The sequence below is a fragment of the Pseudorasbora parva genome, chromosome 6 (genome assembly GCF_024679245.1).
Source record: "Pseudorasbora parva isolate DD20220531a chromosome 6, ASM2467924v1, whole genome shotgun sequence".
NCBI classification, from domain to species: Eukaryota; Metazoa; Chordata; class Actinopteri; order Cypriniformes; family Gobionidae; genus Pseudorasbora; species Pseudorasbora parva.
The window spans coordinates 5,244,864-5,267,482 of NC_090177.1; the positions used below are offsets into that span (position 1 = coordinate 5,244,864).

The 22,619-nt window shown below is 35.9% G+C and overlaps 1 protein-coding gene across 3 annotated transcripts in view; it reads right to left on the bottom strand.

Moving 5' to 3' along the window:
- Positions 1 to 22,619, bottom strand: part of LOC137078297 (AP-1 complex subunit sigma-2) — a 101,174-nt gene that overhangs the window by 32,443 nt on the left and 46,112 nt on the right. For 2 of the 3 annotated variants that reach the window (XM_067445471.1, XM_067445470.1), the window contains one exon: positions 19,860 to 22,619. This exon is cut by the window's right edge. The exons of the other annotated variant lie outside the window; for it this stretch is intronic. The gene's annotated coding sequence lies outside the window, so the exon portion shown is untranslated. Of the gene's footprint in view, positions 1 to 19,859 lie in introns of those variants that run through there. 3 annotated transcript variants of the gene reach the window in all.

The following is a 22,619-nucleotide window of genomic DNA, read 5'->3' on the forward strand; positions in this document are numbered from 1 at the left end:
AGCCCTAGAAGAATTTAGAGTACCGTTTCCATGGGAACGCACCGTATGACTTCAAAGCGGTTTTCACGGGATAAATATGGTCCGTAAGCTTTCGAATAATACCTAATTTATGAATTTATTTACCCAAATATATGATGATGAAAAAAAAACGCCAAGTTAAGGGTTAATGAAATTCACATTTGTCAGTCATACAAAAATGAAACAGATTTCTGTCACCGTACTGATAACCTGAATGTGTTTTAAATACAAGATAATCTAAACTTATCAACTGGCTTGAATCTTTAACTAATTGAATATTGTTTGTTCCACAGCTAACCATGTTCATACTTTTTTTTTTTTTTTTTTTTTTTTACAGATTTACGTTGTTTCTACACAATGTGAATAAATGCATTTTGAAAATATGATAATTTGAATAAAATCAAATGGATGCAAATAGCTTTCGAGCGTAGACCTCTGACCCATTTCATTTATGTATGACTGACAAATATGCGCACATTAAGTTTGTTAAAGGGGCTATATGTAAAAATGTAAGTATTAATTGCTTTTTTTCCTCCAATGAACAGCTTGTAATGTGCTTGGTAAACAGCTTGGATTTGTGTGTAAATCGTTCGTAAAGCCGCTCTGACGTAAATTTTCAGATTCACGAAAATGTTCGTATTTTCAAAATGTTAGTTGGTACGAAAGAAATTTACACCTGCTCCCTACCACGAGTAAATGCTGCGTAAAACATTTGGACGCTCTGTGATCTAATTTAGGCAAAATGATGACATTACATTTTCATGCACTATGTAGGGCAGGCCTAGCATAATAATATTTCAAGAGTTGATTATACCTCGTCTTTTTTGTTTTGTTTGTACTGTTTAACGTTGGGCAATAGGCAGCGCTCGTCACTGTTCTTTTTTACCAGGCCGTCCAATCACAGTGGGGGAGGGGCGGGACAAAAACTACACCGACCAATCATCCCACTTGTACACGAACCGAACTACAATAATAGAGAAGTTAATGCTGCTTTTACTGCATTTCTAAAGTCAGTAATATTCTTCAAAATGAGATACTAGTAACACATTACTGCCATGGATATTCTGTATCATAGCTACCAAAGTATCTCAGCTGGAAAAACACTGCCCTTGAAAAGCACTTTCAAGCGCCACCAGCTGGCCGTTTTCAGATGAGCACCAGGTGTTTAGCTGGCTTTGGTGGACACATGATAATTTAATATGTATTGCTAGTCATATGGCCAATTAGTCCCTTCAACATTTATGCAAAATCCTGGATCTAAACCTGAGAAAGAAGTCCAGAAGAGTCCACAGCGTTCCTGGTCACGTCATTTGCAGTTGTAACTCATGGGCGGGGATTATGCAAATTATGAATAAGCATGCACCCGCATCCTTTTTACACATGTTTGGAATTCACTAACATACACACGTTTAACTAATGAACCCGTGATATACGAAATGTTTGTGAATCTGGAGGAGAGTTTTCGTAAAGGTCCATTTTACGAGCAAATTACTCAGAATTTGCTCATATATTTTCGAAAGTTTCATGAATGAGGCCCATTGACACATGAAACAAGCAAATGTTTATTCAATGTTCAGAATAAAAATGAAAGAGCCGTTATGTCAATGTATCATGCAAAGAAAAGCGATTGATTTAAACTATACTCTCACACAGCCAGAGCTATATTGTCTGAAATATACTTTATAATCAAAATACCATAACCCCATCTGTCGACATGATGCCGCTGAACCTCAAACATGTCCTATCACTATGATCAGATGCTTTCTGAACGGCTGCTTTCTTACTGATGACATTGTTGTGTTTGTTTTATTGAGAGGAAAAAGCAGCACATATTTACATATTCATCTAAACGTCGCTCTCAGTAACACAATAAACACAACAGTAATGACAGAAGTGAGAAAACAGCCGTTCAGAAAGCATCTGATTATAGTCATATGTTTGAGATTCACCGACAGATGAGCTCATTAAAATCACAGTTATGATAAAGAGCAGCACATATTTACATATTCAACTAAAGTCGCTCTTGTGGACGGTGTTGGGGTGTTTGTTAACTAGGGGTGTAACGATACACTCGTGTCATGATTCGATATGCATCTCGATACTGAACTCACGATACGATATGTATCCCGATATTTTAAGCCAAAATAAAGACTTTTTATTTATTTGTATTTTATTATTATACAGTCTTGTTCAAAATAATAGCAGTACAATGTGACTAACCAGAATAATCAAGGTTTTTAGTATATTTTTTATTGCTACATGGCAAACAAGTTACCAGTAGGTTCAGTAGATTGTCAGAAAACAAATGAGACCCAGCATTCATGATATGCACGCTCTTAAGGCTGTGCAATTGGGCAATTAGTTGAAAGGGGTGTGTCCAAAAAAATAGCAAATAATATTTTCTGCCTCTCCCGCTGTTAATGCAATATGTAAGAATGAACCATCTGAAATGCTGTGAATAATCATACCACTAAAACTAAACGTGATCTGGAGATTTAAATATTGTTTGCGCTTTCACTGAGGAGCGCCGTTCCGGCAGCGCGTGCACTACAGATGATCAATGCAATCCGCCACAGCTCTAATCGCAAGAAAGCCCGTCAGAATGACCGCTCTCAAACTGTAAACATTTAGTTAATCCAATAATTTTAATTCTGCATTTACTCCCTCATGTTGTTTTCGCGCGTCAAGCAATCATTTGAACGTCCGTGTTTACTACAGTATGTGTGACGAGTTAAGTATATTCATCACATAAAGCCATTGTGTCTCTTCAGAAGACTAAAGAAGATTTGGATTAGACACTCGATTACTTATTTTCACAAGCCTTTATGAGATTCTTTGCATCTTTTAAGTTTGAGAGGAATGGACTTTAAAAATGGAGGGACATAAATCTCTGGTTTCATAAAGAATATCTTCATGTACTTGCCATCATGTCAACTTCCAAACACAAATGTTGACAGAGTTTACATTTGTGGTAGCCAACATTTAATTTGTGTTTGGGTGAATTATACATTATAAATAGGCCAACTACAGCAAGTTAACCTTGGATAAAACAACTATATATCGCGCATCATATCGTTTCCATCAACGATACATAGCATCATATTTTTATATCGTGATATATCGTTTAACAATATACCGTTACACCCCTATTGTTAACAGTATATTGTTGTAAAGGCATTTCAAACTGCTTTTACTTCTAAAGCCGCGTTTCCGCAGGAACTTTCAAGTCAAGTCAACTTTATTTATATAGCGCTTTTACAATGACGATTGCTTCAAAGCAGCTTCACAGTGTTAGACAGGACACTTCACAGTGTTAGACAGGACACTTCACAGTGTTATTGCAACAAAATTAGATTCGGCTGTACTGTAATGTGTTCTAGAGAATACAGTAATGTTATCAGCTTATTTTAATTTTATCATATAGCGGCAATTTTGGCAGATCAGTATTATAGTTAATACAGTTAATTAAGACCTACTAAATTACATTTATTTGGATATTTAGTTTGAAATTTGGGTGTCCCCAACTGAACAAGCCAAACACAGATTACCACTTTCACCAGGAACTTGGGACTTTGGGGTGGTATTCTGTGTGTTTCGACCACACTGATCAGGGTCTAAATAAAGTTCAAGGTAAATATTTCCCTCTCAAAAGGGCCCTGCTTTCGAGGTAGTACTTTTTCAGGAGTCCAGGAACTTTCGGGGGTGGGACTTGGCCGCTGAACATGCTGATTGGTCGGGTTCACGCAGCATTTTATTTCAACCTAAAAGTCTGTTTTTTTACGAAGATTGACTTACTTAAGGGATATTATCAAGTGCCCCTAACTTCTCATGCTCAAGAAGTATGTGCTTTTACTACATCGTCAGGATTATATACTTACAAGCGCACGAGTTTCGCTCCCGCTACATTTCAGCGGTTGATGAATTCGGTAATATCTGAGCTGGATGGATGTGCGATGTGTGCAGTAAGAGTTGTTTGCCATTTACATCAACAAAGGAGTTTAAAAAATACTGCAGATGTATTGACAACGAGGTTCAGGGTTTATTAAGTTTATATGCAGAGGATGAAATCTAGCAGGAACTGGAAAGTCGCGCACAGTCCTACGTCACTGGACTAATCTTCACCGTACTTTAGACTACGATGGAAACTTTGGGGTGATTTTGGTGGAAACCGGGCTTTAGTGAAGAACGAAAAAGATTTTCACAGTGAGACTATCAGGGCTTTGAATCACGTTCAGTCTCTTCTGCGTTACGTCTGCAAGCAATAAGTCAATGGCTGCAGTTCACTGAACGGCCACCGGTGTCGCTAGTAACAAGAGTTTCTGAATTCAACATAAAGCTCATTTAAAACAGCAGCATTTCCATTACCCTTACAAACTGAGCAAAATGAAATAGCAAATTAAAATTGTGCCCAATGGAAATACAAAAACTCCCATATAAAAATCGCAAAAAAATTTTTTAGTTTTTCAGGCAATCCGGAACATTTTTCGTACAACTGCAATGGAAACAGTATTCCCGCATTTACTGGTCACCTGGTATACGCAAAAGTCACATGATCTTTCTTGAAAGATGATTCGCTACACAGCAAAAACATCAGTGTTAAATTAACTCTCGAGGTAGTATATGTGAGACCACTGAAACACGGATCACCATAATGGTGACTTAAACATTTGGATTTTTCTCCTATGGTGATTCTATTTGTTAAAGGGGTGGTGTCATGCGATTTGACTTTTTTAACTTTAGTTAGTGTGTAATGTCGCTGCTTGAGCATAAACCGTATCTGCAAAGTTACAGCGCTGAAAGTTCAATGCAAACGGAGATATTGTCTTTTAAAGTTATAGCAGTTTATTGTTTACAATAATGGCCGGTTTGGACTACAACGAGCTTCTTCCTGGGTTGGTGACATCATAAACCCTTGCTAGTCTCCGCAGATGTGACTTCTGCCCGTAATGGGAAGGGGCGTGGCATTTCCATGACAACCTGTGCTTGGCACTTCAGCCAATAAAAACACAGGAAACTACATTTGGCCATCTAACCAATCTAAGACCATTGCGTTTTTCGGAGGGATGGGCTTCATAGAAGCAGGAAGCAAATGAATAATACTGGATTCTAAACAACAAAGAAATACCACAATTGATCAAGACCTGGAAGTAGATATGAGGGAGAAACACGTTACATGTGGCCGCTATAATGGGCTTTCCTTGCCATTAATGCTTGGATAATACGCTTGCGTCTCCATCCATTGCAAATAATGCCAGTGCGGTGGCTGGGATTGGCTATATTTAAACACAACAACATCCATCGCCATGATATTTGTAATGACTTAAAGCCCCACTTGGCTACTTTTCCTCTCGGGGTCCCCCTACAGTTTGGAAAAAATAATGTCCTCAACTACTGTCGTAAGAGCTGTCGTCCTACATCAGGGGATGCCATCGCGCGTGCATTTGTTGACATGACAACCCTGATAGCCCTGAACTAGTGATGCGTGGCTCGTCTCATAACCCGCGGACCCCGTATGTCTATTTAATGGTCGCGGGTGCGCGGCGGGTTGTAAAAATATATCCAGTGGTGCAGGGCGGGCCAAATAACTTCATAAAAGCGTCCCGCGGGTCGGTGCAGCACTAACAGTTCCCCTGAACACTGCAAGAGGATTTCGAGTTCTTCTGGCGTCGCGTGTAAAATGTCTTCATCCCAGGTAACGTTACAGTCAGTGGCATATGCTTCAGCATGTCATATGAATATAATTTCATGGGTTTTATTTTTTTCAAACGCCAAATAATCACGATGCTCACGTTTACAAGCCAGCGTCATTATAGTAGTCTATTGGTTACCGTTTTACAGAATCTATATGATACTTCAGTTCAATGTTTGAGTGGTAGCTCACCGTAACAAGCAGGACAGCATCGGTCGGGCACGCCTCCTTCAGCTCACGCCGACGAGCAAACGCTGGTCACATGTTGATCCTCATCCTGCCTTTAATCACATCACTTTTTCGTTTCCTCTTATTGCTTTCCTCCAACAAAACCTTTTCTTTCTTATTTGTCTCTGCTGCTTCGGACATGACTATATTATCCGACGAACAAAGTTGGGCTCGCACGTCCGAATGTAAGGAAGTGTGTGTGTTGGTGGAAGTGACGTAAATGCCGTTAAGCAGTCGAATTTTGTAGTTCTTTTTGTTCTCGGGTTACTTCCCGAAACCCGAAGTTTAAAAGTACGATTAAAAACGATACAGACCCCATCAGGCTATGGCAGACGTGTCATTCAGCCTATTGTAAGTCGATTTATCATCACAAGAGTCTTGAAAATATATTATGAAGGTTGAAAAGTTACCTAGTGCTGCTTTAACATAAACAAATCATGTTTTAGTCGATAACATTGTTTAATAGAAACAACATTTATAGAACAAAATCTTTTAAGGAAACCCAACTAGTGTAATCCAAATGGATGGAAATAGTATATGCAATTCAAAATACATAAATCTTAAATTTAGGCATACATATTTGAAGTGTTTGCATTGACATACCTGTGTAGAGTACATCTCAGGTCTTTATCACTATAAACTACAGTCTAACACACAACAAAGCACTCTTTGGTTTTGTGAATGAATCCCTTTTTTACTTTTTCCTCGTTTTTCTAAACGATTTAATGGCCGTATGTCACATAATACTTTTCCAAACACTGTGTAAAGCTAGTTTATGTAGTGTGTGGTGAATCACGTGTATCTGATGGCGCGTGTGGGACGGGTGTTCTTCACAGCAGATTTAAAGTAGGATGTGTTGTCCTGCGCTGAACACATTCACACAGTTCTTCTGAGCTCACAAACCAAGCACATGAGTTGGAAAGGTGACCAAAACAGAAACATGGTGACGTGTGTGTGTGTGTGTGTGTGTGTGTGTGTGTGTGTGTGTGTGTGTGTGTGTGTGTGTGTGTGTGTGTGTGTGTGTGTGTGTTTGCTACATCTTTAAGTTGTCAGGTTCTATCTGTGTGTGTGTGTGTGTGTGTGTGTGTGTGTGTAGGTGTGTGTGTGTGTGTGTGTGTGTGTGTGTGTGTGTGTGTGTGTGTGTGGTTTGGGACCGTTGTCTCTTAGGGGTTTATGTGAGCCCGATCTCCTCTAGGACGCTGCGGGGAGTCTCTGCTTCCTGTGGGAGGAAGATCAACACTTTCCCTGATCACTCGCTCACAGATAAAACCATCAAAATCTCTGAGACACAACAGGCAACACATGCAAACACTGACACTCTGCTACAAACATTTACAAACAAACAGAAATAATTCAAATGTTACATTTAATTCAAACAGTAGTGTTTGTTTTGTAATTTTCACACATTTCAATTTAATGTTTTTGGTATACATTTGTTTTCTAAAAACTAAGCATCAACAATTGAGTGTTTAGAAATTGTTGGGAAATATTTTGCATTTATAACAAAAACGAAACCATTTGTATTACTTGGTGTTTCTTTGGTAAATATGTAGCTTTGCAGGAAATATTTGGATTTTATAACAAACACAAAGCTAACAATTGATTATTGTGTTTTTTTAAGAATTATTTGGTTTTTATAACAAAAACAAAGCTAATATTTCAGTTTTTGTTTGGGAAATATTTGGTTTTTATAACAAAAACAAAGCTAACATTTTAATATTTAAGTTAAATGTTTGGTTTTTATAACAAAAACAAGCTAACATTTTGAATATATATTGTTTATTGTTAAATAGTTGTATTTTATAGCAAAAATAACTATCATTTTGTTATAAAGCAATTCCCAAAAAAACACTTAACAGATTGAATTATTTAGTTTATTGGGAAAATATCTTCTATTATTATGTTTTATTAATTATAATAAAAACAAAGCAGAATTTTTTGGTGTTTCTTGGAAAATATTTAGATTTTATAACAAATATAAAGTTAGCACTAGTATTATTTAGTGAAATATGGTAAATATGTGGCTTAAGTTAACATTTGGAATATTTTTTGTTTTTGGTAAATATTTGGCTTATAAAACAAATCTAACATTTGATTTATATAATCTTTTGGTAAATATTTGGCTCTTATAACAAAATCAAACCTAACATTTGAATTTTTTAATGTCTGTTTGTAAATATTTGGCTTTTATATAAAAAACAAAGCTAAAATGTGGAGTATTTGTTGTTTATTGGTAAATATTTGTATGTAATAGCAAAAACATGATCAAAATTTGGATTATTTAGTGCTTTTTGTAAAATATATGGCTTTTATAACAAAAACCTAACATTTGAATTATTTAGTGCTTGTTGGTAAATATTAGTTTTTATAATAAAAACACAAACCCAACATTTGAATCAATTACTGTTTGTTTGGTAAATATTTTTACCAAATTCTTGTAGCAAATAGTTTTGTTTTAAAGAAAAAAATATTTACCAAACAAACAGTAAATGATGCAAACGTTAGCTTTGTTCTGAACAATGATGAGCAACTTTTATTAAGAGAATCTGCATTAAATTTGATTTTTTTGTATTATACAACTATTTATATTTTACTGAGCAACAACCATTTTATTTTCATGAACACAGCCAACAGAGTTTATTTAGGGTAAAACTTCTGAAAGGCAGAGCAGAAGACCAGACAAACACACAAACAGTCGACAGACACACGCGTGACGTTTTATGGGTTTTGTACACTGGCCAAGAGGTGACATCTGAGAACAACTTTCCCCACACAAACATCATGATCTAAATGTCTTATATTAAACATCAGAATGTATGAAGTGAAAATTGTGTGCTAAATATATATTTTCAATTATGTTAAAGATTTTGTGCTGGCGTGTTGTTCGGAGCCGCCCCTCTGGGCTCAGCAGGTTTATTTTATACATTATGAAGCACATGGAGATGAGCAGAGCTAAATTTATCCTCTGAGATCTGAAAATAATCAGCATGTGGGCTGCCATGTAGAATGACTCACTGATGACACAAATACATTTACAACAAACACACTGAGGCGAGGCACACACAAGCTCAACTTACTTTGGCATCCTGGACATCAGTGGGCCAAAAAAGAGGGGGGGAAATATCAAGTTTTAAAATTGCATAAATTAATTCAGCCAGTTATTTGCATTTTTATGTCACACCAAAATATTAACTACCTGAAAGAACTGGCCAAATATACATACAGTAACAAGTTAACATTATTAAACCAACATAAAGACGCTTCAAAGGTGGAGCTATACTAAGAGTTATCTTCAAAATAACATGCACTGTAAAAAAGCTTATTTTTTCAATGTTACACTAACTATTTCTCTGTAATTGTTGGTTGAAATTTAAAAGCATTTTTTGTGTGAAATAAGTTTGTACGCTAAGATTTGGTAAAAAAATATTTAGTTTTATATATATATATATATATATATATATATATATATATATATATACAGTTTTGTTCAAAATAATAGCAGTACAATGTGACTAACCAGAATAATCAAGGTTTTTCGTATATTTTTTATTGCTACGTGGCAAACAAGTTACCAGTAGGTTCAGTAGATTCTCAGAAAACAAATGAGACCCAGCATTCATGATATGCACGCTCTTAAGGCTGTGCAATTGGGCAATTAGTTGAATTAGTTGAAAGGGGTGTGTTCAAAAAAATAGCAGTGTGGCATTCAATCACTGAGGTCATCAATTTTGTGAAGAAACAGGTGTGAATCAGGTGGCCCCTATTTAAGGATGAAGCCAACACTTGTTGAACATGCATTTGAAAGCTGAGGAAAATGGGTCGTTCAAGACATTGTTCAGAAGAACAGCGTACTTTGATTAAAAAGTTGATTAGAGAGGGGAAAACCTATAAAGAGGTGCAAAAAATGATAGGCTGTTCAGCTAAAATGATCTCCAATGCCTTACAATGGAGAGCAAAACCAGAGAGACGTGGAAGAAAACGGAAGACAACCATCAAAATGGATAGAAGAATAACCAGAATGGCAAAGGCTCAGCCAATGATCACCTCCAGGATGATCAAAGACAGTCTGGAGTTACCTGTAAGTACTGTGACAGTTAGAAGACGTCTGTGTGAAGCTAATCTATTTTCAAGAATCCCCCGCAAAGTCCCTCTGTTAAAAAAAAAGGCATGTGCAGAAGAGGTTACAATTTGCCAAAGAACAACACTGGACTGATGAGAGTAAAATTGTTCTTTTTGGGTCCAAGGGCCACAGGCAGTTTGTGAGACGACCCCCAAACTCTGAATTCAAGCCACAGTACACAGTGAAGACAGTGAAGCATGGAGGTGCAAGCATCATGATATGGGCATGTTTCTCCTACTATGGTGTTGGGCCTATTTATCGCATACCAGGGATCATGGATCAGTTTGCATATGTTAAAATACTTGAAGAGGTCATGTTGCCCTATGCTGAAGAGGACATGCCCTTGAAACGGTTATTTCAACAAGACAATGACCCAAAACACACTAGTAAACGGGCAAAGTCTTGGTTCCAAACCAACAAAATTAATGTTATGGAGTGGCCAGCCCAATCTCCAGACCTTAATCCAATTGAGAACTTGTGGGGTGATATCAAAAATGCTGTTTCTGAAGCAAAACCAAGAAATGTGAATGAATTGTGGAATGTTGTTAAAGAATCATGGAGTGGAATAACAGCTGAGAGGTGCCACAAGTTGGTTGACTCCATGCCACACAGATGTCAAGCAGTTTTAAAAAACTGTGGTCATACAACTAAATATTAGTTTAGTGATTCACAGGATTGCTAAATCCCAGAAAAAAAAAATGTTTGTACAAAATAGTTTTGAGTTTGTACAGTCAAAGGTAGACACTGCTATTTTTTTGAACACACCCTATTCAACTAATTGCCCAATTGCACAGCCTTAAGAGCGTGCATATCATGAATGCTGGGTCTTGTTTGTTTTCTGACAATCTACTGAACCTACTGGTAACTTGTTTGCCACATAGCAATAAAAAATATACTAAAAACCTTGATTATTCTGGTTAGTCACATTGTACTGCTATTATTTTGAACAAGACTGTATATATATATATATATATATATATATATATTAGGGCCGGGACTTTAACGCGTTAATTAAGATTAATTAACTACGGGACTTTAACGCGTTAATTAATTACGCAAAAAAAAAAAAAAAAAATTAATCGCACTTATTTTTGCCCCGCGGAACGTTTTTCAATGAATGAGTTTTGACGGACCGATTATACTGGAACACCAACTAGCGCTCATGAGTCACGACAACAACCATGAAAACAACAAACCATAGTGAACATGAACGAAGAAGCTGATGAGACCGCTTTGCTTGGCCCCGTGGATGGGAAATTTAGTTTTAAAAAACGAAATGATGGAAGCGTCGACAAGAGCACGGTTGTGTGCAAGCTATACAACAGGGGTATCCAAAGTCGGTCCTGGAGGGCCACTGACGTCCTGCAGAGTTTAGCTCCAGCTTGCCTCAATACACTGCTAAAGTTTCTAGTATGCCTAATAAGACCTTAATGAGCTGGTACAGGTGTGTTAAATTGGGGTTAGAGCTAAACTCACAAGAACAGTGGCCCTCCAGGAGCAGGATTGGACACCCCTGCTATACAACAAGGAATTAGCGTATCACCGCAGCACATCGAGCCTCAAATATCACAAATATGCTTTTGCTAAACTTAAGGGCAAACATTGCACTGGTCTGCTGGACTGAAATAAATAAACAATATTTTGTTGATTAAGCTTATGTATTCAGTCATTATTCAATGGTATACTAAAAATACATGTGAAAAATTACTTCTCATTGTTCTCAGGTCAAATATTTATATGCGATTAAAATGCGATTAATTTCGATTAATTAATTACAAAGCCTCTAATTAATTAGATTAATTTTTTTAATCGAGTCCCGGCCCTAATATATATTATATATATATATATATATATATATATATATATATATATATATATATATATATATATATATTATATTATATTATATATATATATTATATATATATATTATATATATATATATATATATATATATATATATATATATATATATATATATATATATATATATATATATATATATATATATATATATATATATATATATATATAGGTATGATCAATAAGTTATGACAACATAACTTAACGTCACTGATTTAACCTAAATACATACAATTACACAAACAAAACCTTTTAGAATATTGAGTTTGAATTTTGAAAATCAAAATTAAATTTTTTTGTTATAATATATAAATATAAATATATATAAATATATAAATATATATATATGTAACATCTCTATATCATTCCATTAAATTACACCAACAGCACTTTTTGGAATTTTGAGTTTGAATTTTGAATTTAAATCAAAATTATGATTTAACATCACTGAAATAATCCTCAATACATTAAATCACACCAACAAAACGAAATGTTATGGGTTAAGTCAGATAGAAATACATGTTTCAACAGTAAATCATTGTAATAATTGTACTGTCTTACAATAATTTTTTTTAATAACTTTTTTCATTGAGATATATATATATATATATATATATATATGGGTACGGAAAGTATTCAGATCCCCTTAATTGTTCCACTCTATTATATTGCAGCCATTTGCTAAAAGCTGAGCTGAGCTCCAGAGATGCAGTCGGGAGATGGGAGAAAGTTGTAGAAAGTCAACCATCACTGCAGTCCTCCACCAGTCGGGGCTTTATGGCAGAGTGGCCCGACAAAGCATGGTGGTGGCAGCATCATGCTGTGGGGTGTTTTTCAGTTGGAGGGACAGGACGACTGGTTGCAATCGAGGGAAAGATGAATGTGGCCAAGTACAGGGATATCCTGGACGAAAACCTTCTCCAGAGTGCTCAAGACTCCAGACTGGGCCGACGGTTCACCTTCCAACAAGACAATGACCCTAAGCACACAGCTAAAATAACGGAGGAGTGGCTTCACAACAACCAGTCAAGAAGTTACTGTTCTTGAATGGCCCAGCCAGAGCCCGTGTGGTTCCGTGTTTTTTTTTTTTTCTAGGCTTGGTTGTGTTTATAGGGCGCAGTATAACATGTCTTAATCCTTTTTTTTTTTTAAATGCGTATTTTTCTTATATTCTCCCTTTATTCCACACCGCTGTCTCCACTGTCCTTTTAACGGCTCGTTTGCTTCCTGCTTCCCTCCGAAGGTCTTAGATTGGTTAGATGGCCAAATGTAGTTTCCTGTATTTTTATTGGCTGAAGTGCCAAGCACAGGTTGTCATGGAAATGCCACGCCTCTTCCCATTACGGGCACAAGTCACATCTGCGGAGACTAGCGAGGGTTTATGATGTCACCAACCCAGGAAGAAGCTCGTTGTTGTCCAAACCGGCCATTATTGTAGGCAATAAACTGCCGTAACTTTAAAAGACAATCTCCCCGTTTGCATTGAACTTTCAGCGCTGTAACTTTGCAGATACTGTTTATGCTCAAGCAGCAACATTACACACTAACTAAAGTTAAAAAAGTCAAATCGCATGACACCACCCCTTTAAACTAGGGCTGCCCCCAAATAGTAGACTAAACGTTAGCCGATATGAAGAGGGCTTGGTCGAATACATTTTCATTAGGTCGTTAGTCGCAAAAAAAAATTATGCAATCAGGGGCTGCGCAGTCACGCCCGTTTCACACATACTCCGTCTGCAGTGCGTGTGCGGTGTGTATTTTTTCCCGTACCCATGTTAACGGGTTACAGCTTTCAAACTGCACGCGGATGCGGTCCTGCAGCAGTGCGACGATCGTTTTCGTACCGAGTCTATTTTGTGATGCTGTTGAATTGATGCCTATTGTAAGTTTCTAATTTAAAATGTTTGTGATTTTTGGCTACTATGTTTAAATGTTTTGCCACTTGTGTGGGCTAAATACTAGGCTATATAAATATGAATGAATGAATTTAATAAAATGTTGTTTAAAGGAAGGCTAGTATACGTTATCCTGACTTCTATGAAAGAGTAAACAAAGAGAATTGCAATTCTGACGAGCCATGTTCAGTAACAACTTTTGGATTTTAAATAAAAAATAATGAATAAATGCTGTGTTTGTGGTTTGCAACAGCGGATCAGTTGCGGACTACAAACGCAGCATATTTGAAAGGACTACAGGGCGTGCGGATCCTGTACCGCATACGCAACGCAACACGCACCGCACACGCACTGCAGACAGAGTATGCAACATGACATCAAAGCAATGAGAGATCAACGAGACCTCGCGCCTCGCGGTATACCAAAGCGCACTTGTGGGAGAGATGTCTGGCTAATGCTAATAATTATGTCAGGAAAAAAGTCCAAAGTGTGGATCATTTTGAAAAGTCGAAGGACGACCCAAAAGGCTGTTTGCAAACTCCGCAGGCAAACATTTGCCTATCACTCGTCAACATCGAATCTTATCATTTAAAACATGTAAGTAGTAACGTTTCCTTTTTGTAGTGTTTCTGTTTGCTATCTGTTAGGCTATATAAAAAAACGAGTATTTTTATAACGGGTAGGCTTTAAAAATAAATTAATACATATTTTTATTTATTCGTTTTTATAAAATGCAGAAGTTGTTTTTTATTCTGTAAGAAAAATTAGTCTGATGTTTGCAACTTGTTGTTTCAGTTCAAGACTCATCCGTCGTCTTAATGGCAGTTTGCGGCTTTGCTCTGCTATTTTTGATCTGTATTAGTGTTCTTTAAATTATTTGTTCTGCATTTTGTCTTAAATATAGTTGTTCAAAACAATTTAATCAAAGACTTAGGCTGTTGATTTGTTTGCCGCCTTTTTTTATTCTAAGTTTTGGCGTTGTGCGATGTGCCATGTGCATTTATTGAATTGCTCGTTTTTGTTAATTTTCCTTTTAAACAATATAAAAAGTATATTAATTTTCCACTGTATTTTTATACCAAACAGCGTTTTTGCTACAGTACTTGTTTTGTACTAGGCCTAAGTTATAATAAGTTTATTTAATTTATTTTAAAGAACAAATTTTTGTTTCTTTTATTTTTCTTTCACAAACGTTTACCATCCAACCTGACAGAACTGGAGAGGATCTGCAAGAAGGAATGGCAGAGGATCCTCAAATCCAGGTGTGAAAACTTGTTGCATCTTTCTTTCCCCAAAAGACTCATGGCTGTATTAGATCAAAAGGGTGCTTCTACTAAATACCGAGCAACGGGTCTGAATACTTAGGACCATGCGATATGTCAGTTTCTCTTTTGATAAATCTGCAAAAACAATTCTGTGTTTTTCTGACAATACGGTGTTCACATTAATGAAGAAAAAAAAATACTTAAAGGATTTTAGCAAATGACTGCAATATAACAGAGGGAAAAATGTAAGAGGGTCTGAATACTTCCTGTACCCACTGTATATGATCAATAAGTTATGACAACATACAAACTATTAATATCACTGATTTAACCTAAATACGTAAAATTACACCAACAAACATTTTGGAATTTCGAAATCAAATTTAAAAAGTGTAACGTCTCTAAATCATAACCAACTACACTTTGGGATTAAAAATATAATGAATAACCACTAAAAAAAATCAACCTAAACACATTAAACCAACAAAACAAAAGTATACGGGTCAAATTAATTAGAAATAAATTAAATATTTCTAAAACAAATATTTCTACAGTAAATAATTGTTAATTTTTCGAGCATGCTTTACAATCTAGAAAATATTTCAGGGTTTTAAAAATTACACATTTTATTCAACGTTACACTTACAATTTCTCTGTAATAGTTTGTGACATTTGCAAGCAATGTCCACGTGAAAAGTGTTTGTACATCAAAAAAAAAAGTGATCAATAAGTTATGATATTACTTTAACTCATCAAATTAAGTCATGTTCAACTTCATGCTAAATGCGTTTCAACTCATTGTCAAGTCAGTCATTTAATGTAATTTAACTTTAACATCCAGGGCGATTGTACTTAGAAATATAACAGTATAAAAGTATTATCTAATTATTTAAATTATAAAGTATTTTAAAGTGACTTCAAACTGATTTGAATCTCATAACTTGTCAAAAAAGGTTGAAATTACTTAATTTTGATGAGTTTGATGAATTATAATAAATGTAACACATGTTGCCATGACTTATTGATCACAACGTTGATCTTTTTTATGTATATTGTTTCTTTGTATTGTATTATGTCTGTACTGTTGTGTTTTATTTGTGCACTAGAAACGACATTATGTTCTCAAGCTGTATGGATTCAGTTCATCAGACTGAATGGGAGTTTGGCTTCGCTCTTAAATGTCAGGTAAGCATCCCAGCGCTTTATGAGCGGATCTTTAGCATCCGCTTCTCTCCGGGACTCTTGAATCATTCATGATTACTGAGCTGCAAAGATTCCCGTCGGAATTAAAACCCAATTATCGCTCAGCCCTGCGGTGGCGGTCCAGGAGGAGCTTCCCACCGCTGTCTCAGCCTTTCCTCAAACATTACATGAAACGGAGTTATTTGCTTTCTTAATTCATGTTATCGTTCATCAAATATAATAACTAGCTCCACTTTTGAAATGACTTTGAGTCTGGCCAGTTACTCACTCGCAGAAAAAAGGTACAAAAGCTCTCACTGGGGCGGTACCTTTTCAAAAGGTACACTTTTGCACCTAAAGGGTGCATATTGGTACCTTAAAAGGTAAATATAAGGCCCCATTTACACTGCATGGTTCAAGTGACCCAATTCCGATTTTTTCCTCTCATGTGGCACAGATCAGATATGACGTGAACGTGTAAGCAGTAAAAAAAAAAAACGCATAAATTCCGATATCCTCAGATCGGATTGAGGCCTCACTCATATGTGGTAATAAATCCGATATGATTCGGATGTGTGCATTTGCGTCTGCCATGTAAGCGGTCAAATCGGATATTCTCCAGTAAATGCGAGTGGTAGGCTACGTCATTGAAAAAGGGACGGAGGCGAATGACGTCAACTCAGGTGGACACGAACTGCGATCCAGTGTTGCCAAGTCTGCGGTTTTCCTGCAGAATTGGGCTACTTTAACACAGTTTTGAGTTGCAATTAGACGGGTTTTGTTGTGAAAACCTGGCAACCCCGTCAAGGGCTCTCCTCTTTTTCTCCAACTTAAGAGAGAAATGTTTTACTGACCTTTAAAGATGTGTGAAAAGTGCAGACAGCAAAACATTGTGCAATCATTTTGTCTGCGTCCGTTGCATATTGCGCTGTTTTACTTCCTTTCACCGGTTAAGAACGTCTTGGGCTGTTTCGCCAGTGTACAGTGTAAATGCAAATATCGGATACGGGTGGCTTTTAAAAGATTATGTAAGCGGGTCATCAAAAAAATCGGATATAGTGACCCAATCGGAATTGTGCATCAAGACCTGCTGTGTAAATGCAGCGTTAGTCCCTAAAGTATAGTCCCTAAAAGGCACAAAAGTGTACTTTTTGAAACGGTACCGCCCCAGTGACAGCTTTTGTACCATTTTTTTCTGAGTGCTGGATCACTTTAACTAACAGAAAACAGCTATTTAGGGTCGTTTACACAACAACAATTTTTTTTCCTTTGCGTTTTTCATGCATACATCAACGATCCCCGTTTCACACTGATCCGTGAAAATGACTAAAAGAGCTGTATTCTGCTGTCAGGCCAGTAGATGGAGACTTCACATTGCAAAAAACCATACACACATGCGTCCCAATTTGCATACTATCTGTCCTAAATAGTATTTGAAAATATAATTAGTACGACCCAAATGATGTCGTGTAAACGGCCACTTTGACATCATTTTAGCAACCGTCCATTTGTTGTCAAATCATGCTTTACATTTGATCCTGTGGCACTGTTGCAAATACTTTACATTATGGATGCGAAAACTCACAAATCACGTCCAGGTTATATTTCATCAAAAAACAAACAAGAAATTTCATATGGTTTATCCCGTGTGTATTTTGAATAAAGCATTAAGATTCTTTATAATGGTATTTATAAAGACCGTCTGTGCGTACAGTAAAGATAATATGGGTGATAAATGTTTTTAAAAGCATTGCACAATTAAAAAATGTAATGTTCTCTTCATTTTTATTATGCAAAATGTACTTTTTCTTTCTTTCTTTCTGATCGCCATGTGAAATATTACCTTGACATGTTTCATGAGCTCTACAATCCAAACTGAAGCTAGAAACATAAGCACACACTTCTTTAAATTCTCACATTTCATACGTTTATTTCTCTGGCGTTACATGAATCTACAGATGGACTCAATCACGGCTCATATTCTCAGATTTAAAACACTCACTGTCAAACATACTCTACCTCTAAAGTTTGAATCTGATTTCAAATCAAACGCTATAAATATTCAACAAAATACATTGATAGATTGTCTCAAACACTGAAGTGCAAAAGTGTTTCTAGGTGTGAAACATTTAGTGACATTAGACACATTACAAAATAACTGATCATTTGATATAACATCCTACTAAATATAAATCAAGAATGAAACTAAAGTTGCCACCGCACATACAAACTCATAATTCATAAATTGACCAACCGCGGGGGAACTTGTACAGCTGTTATTCTGACGGTTGGTTCTCCTAAAACACTGCAAAAAAAGATGTTCTTCTTGTTTTCCAGTATAAACATCTAAAGCATATCTGAAATATCTAAGAGATACTTTTACTGAAGAAGCTAAATGACTTCAGACTTAATCATCAAAACATGCTTAACACAAAATGTCAGTGGGGTTAGAAGAAAAAAAAAACTTTAAAGGGATTAATAATTATATTAATGAATAATATAATAATAAAACCGCATAATAGTAGGGATGCACAATATATCGGCTGATAAGAAAGAAAATGTCCCCGATATATTAAAGCCGATAAATAAGGCAGTGGCTATTATTTACTTTAAGTGAAAATAGTGATATAATACTCTATTTTACACCATATAAAAGTAGCAGTTCTTTGCAATATTTGTAAATAGTGAATACATGCAATTTATCCTTTATTTTGACAGATACTTCCACCTCAGTATTGTTGTACATTAACAGGATGCAATAATAACAGTGTAAATGATTAGATTTATTAAAAATTTTAAATGGATGTTGCCTTAATGGGACAATAAAAGCCCTCCCTTCCCCTACCCCTAACCAATAAATACTATTTTTATTAATAAATATAATTTAGTTTTGCACTTTATTTCCACATTTAGAACATTTTCTTAATTTTTATTGTAAGTAAATGCATTTCCGATGTGATATAAGATGGGAAAAGAGAGAAGAGCGAGCTCGACAAAAGGCGGATTCGAACCCGGGTCGATCGCGTCAAAACTAAGATCCTTAAGCCTTGAAATACACGTTGATGTTGTTTTTTATCTTGTTTGGCTTAATCAGGCCATCGTTAGGTGGAGCTAGTGTGAATAGCACTTGCCAAAAAAGCACACTATTTGCAATTGGTATAAATAGACACTCCGGATAAATAATGTATCATTTCCTTCAGCCGAGACACTGTTCACCATGATGCTGCTTGAAATATGATTGAAATCACTTCAAAAAGGAAAATACAGTTGATTGACTACATAAAATTATAACGAGAACATTATAATTGTGTGTTCGGGACATGGATTTAATACAGAGACTTGTTTTTGTAATCAGACTCTCAAAAATTATGTAAAATTTTGGATTTAGATTTATCGGCCAATATATCGATATCGGCTTTCAAATATTAAGGATGATCAGTTATCGGCCAAAATATTCATAACGGTGCATCCCAATAATATAATATAATATAATATAATATAATATAATATAATATAATATAATATAATATAATATATAATATAATATAATATAATATAATATAATATAATATAATATAATGAATGCATGATATATTGGCCAATACATGTTTAAAATTAACATTATCGGCCCCATAAGAAAATTTGCCCAATATTTTTAAGCCGATAAATAATGCATTATTTCCTTCAGCGGAGACACTTCAGATGCGCACTGGTCACGATGATGATTATGAATTGCTTGAAAAGCTGAAATATGACTGAAATCACTTCAAAAAAGGAAAATAAGTTAAAATAAAATAAAAATTATGTTGCAAGTCTGTCATATCGGCTACATAAAGTTATTATGAGAACAATTTTCAAAAATTATATAAAAATTAGGATTTCAATTTATCGGCTATCAAATATAAAGAATTATCGGTTATCGGTCAAAATGTGTATATCGGTGCATCCCAATAAAATTTGAATAGAATAGAATAGAATAGAATGCGCAATACATTGGTCACCTTATCAGTATTGGCTGATATATGTCAAATATATATGTTCAAATGATAAGAAAATGTGTCCATAATACATAAAGCAGATAAATACCGTATTTTCCGGACTATAAATCGCTCCAGAGTATAAGTTGCATCAGTCAAAAAATGCGTCATGAAGAGGAAAAAAACAAGTCGTACTGGACTAAGTCGCATTAGGGCAGAAGCAGAGCAAGAGCCGCGCTCGTATGTGTGCACGCGCTCGCTGTGCATAACCAAGCAGAAGAAAAAGTTTGAAGTGAGTGAGAAACTTATGAGGGACTGACGAAAAGCAGGTTCCTTTAACTGTAATGAAGAAAGCTAATGGCGGACTGAAAGCAAGATGGCCAGAGCTGAAGGAACGAGTCCACAGATGCTTGAACTCTGCCGGGAGAGGCTCAGCCGCACGAGACGATCGTTCTCGGCTGCATATTTTACTACATGCACTTTGTATTTTGCAGAATATGATTTTCTTTATGGGGATGGCATTTTGTTTGTGTTCAGTCTTTCTAAATTGTTAATAATTCAGTTAACAGTTTTTTTTCTGTTTTCAGTTATTTTTTTCTGGGATAGGCTACAGGAGCAGCATAGAGCACCCTCTCGCGGCTATATGTTTATTCTTGTCGGTCAGTATGAATTAAATTTGATATATAAGTCGCACCTGACTATAAGTCGCAGGACCAGCCAAACTATGAAAAAAAGGTGCAATGTATAATTTCCTTCAGCTGAGACACTTCAGATGCACAGGGTTCACCATGACTGCTTTGGGACATTGGTTTAATGCTGAGACTTCTGTTTTTGTTACCAGACCCTCAAAAATTGATTTAGATTTAATCGGCCAATATATCGGTTATCGGCTTTCAAACATAAAGAATTATTGTTTATTGGTAATGACCAAAATGTTCATATCGGTGCATCCAACTATTATTATTAATGTAATTAATATAATATAATTTAATATAGATAACACAAGTAAAAATATCTGCATGAAGTGTTAAGCATAAACGCACTTAATTTTGACCAATGTTTCTGAAAACAAGGTTTAATATCTTTAAGTCCTCCTGTGGTGAAATTCAAGTAAGGGATAATGTCCATAATGTCCATGAGTGATCAGGACCCCGACGCGAAGCGGAGCATCACTCTGAAGGGGTTTATTCTGCGATAACAACCGGCTGGGTGGACATTATCCCGCTTATTACACGGCTACTAGTCTCAAATAAATTAGACACAAAATATTGTCTTGAGAGTAAATATTTGATTAGCTCTTACGCAAAGCTTCCGCGAAAAAAAACAGTTCCAACCTGCTTTAAGCCTTTATCTATTGCTGCTAAATGTTGAAAATGAATGCTGAAAGGGTTAGTTCAGCCAAAAATGAAACCAAGCCTATGATTTACTCACCCTCAAGTCATTATAGGTGTTTATGACATTCTTCTGTCAGACAAATACAATCAGAGTTATATTTAAAAAGTCCAGGCTAACGTTAATCCCAGCAGTAGTTGTAGTTGTGTTTGAAGTCCATAAAAATGCAGCTGTCCGTCAAATAACGTGCTCCACACGGCTCCGATGGGTTAATAGAGCCTTCTGATTCCAATCAATGCGTTTGTGTAAGAAAAATATCCATATTAAAAACGTTATAAAGGAAACCTGCCTTGAAGTCTTCCATTGTATCCCACGGCTGTTTAAGCCACAAGATGGCGCCAGCGTTAAGCACAGAAGTAGTGCCGGTCAAGATAACTCGTAGTACCCGGATGAGCGGGTGTTATCTGGAAATAACATACCGCTGGAATGCGCGATCAGAATCAAGTATTTCACAGAGCCGTGTGATAAGTGTTTATATGTTGTTTGTGTATACTTGTGGTGTTTTTAATATGCTTTCAGACAAACCACGTGCAGAATCACTGGTCAACACCATTGCTGAGTATTTTCTCCTTAAAATGGCAAATTGGTGGAGTTTCTGACTCGACAAAATACCTTGTAACCAATCATGTTAAAGCATGAAGCGAGGGAGTGGAGGCGGAGCTAATTTGCATATTCATAGAACTGCGTATACTAAATGAGGCACGGGTGTAGTTACATTCAAGCTATTTTTAAGGCGTGAAGTTTTTTTTTTCCAAGGAAAACACGTTTAAATAGGTAATTTTTGTGACCAAAGGTGTTTTAACCTGTTAACCGTCACGAGGACGAGGACGTGCTGAAGCTATAAAGGATAAAATTGATTACAGGGGAACTTTAAGTAATGCTGCTAATCAAATCACTACATCTTGACTTAAGATTGTTTAAATATTTGTACTGTAAAACAAGACAGAAATACTGAGGAACAAATTTTTTTGCAGTGTAGCAATAATTTGA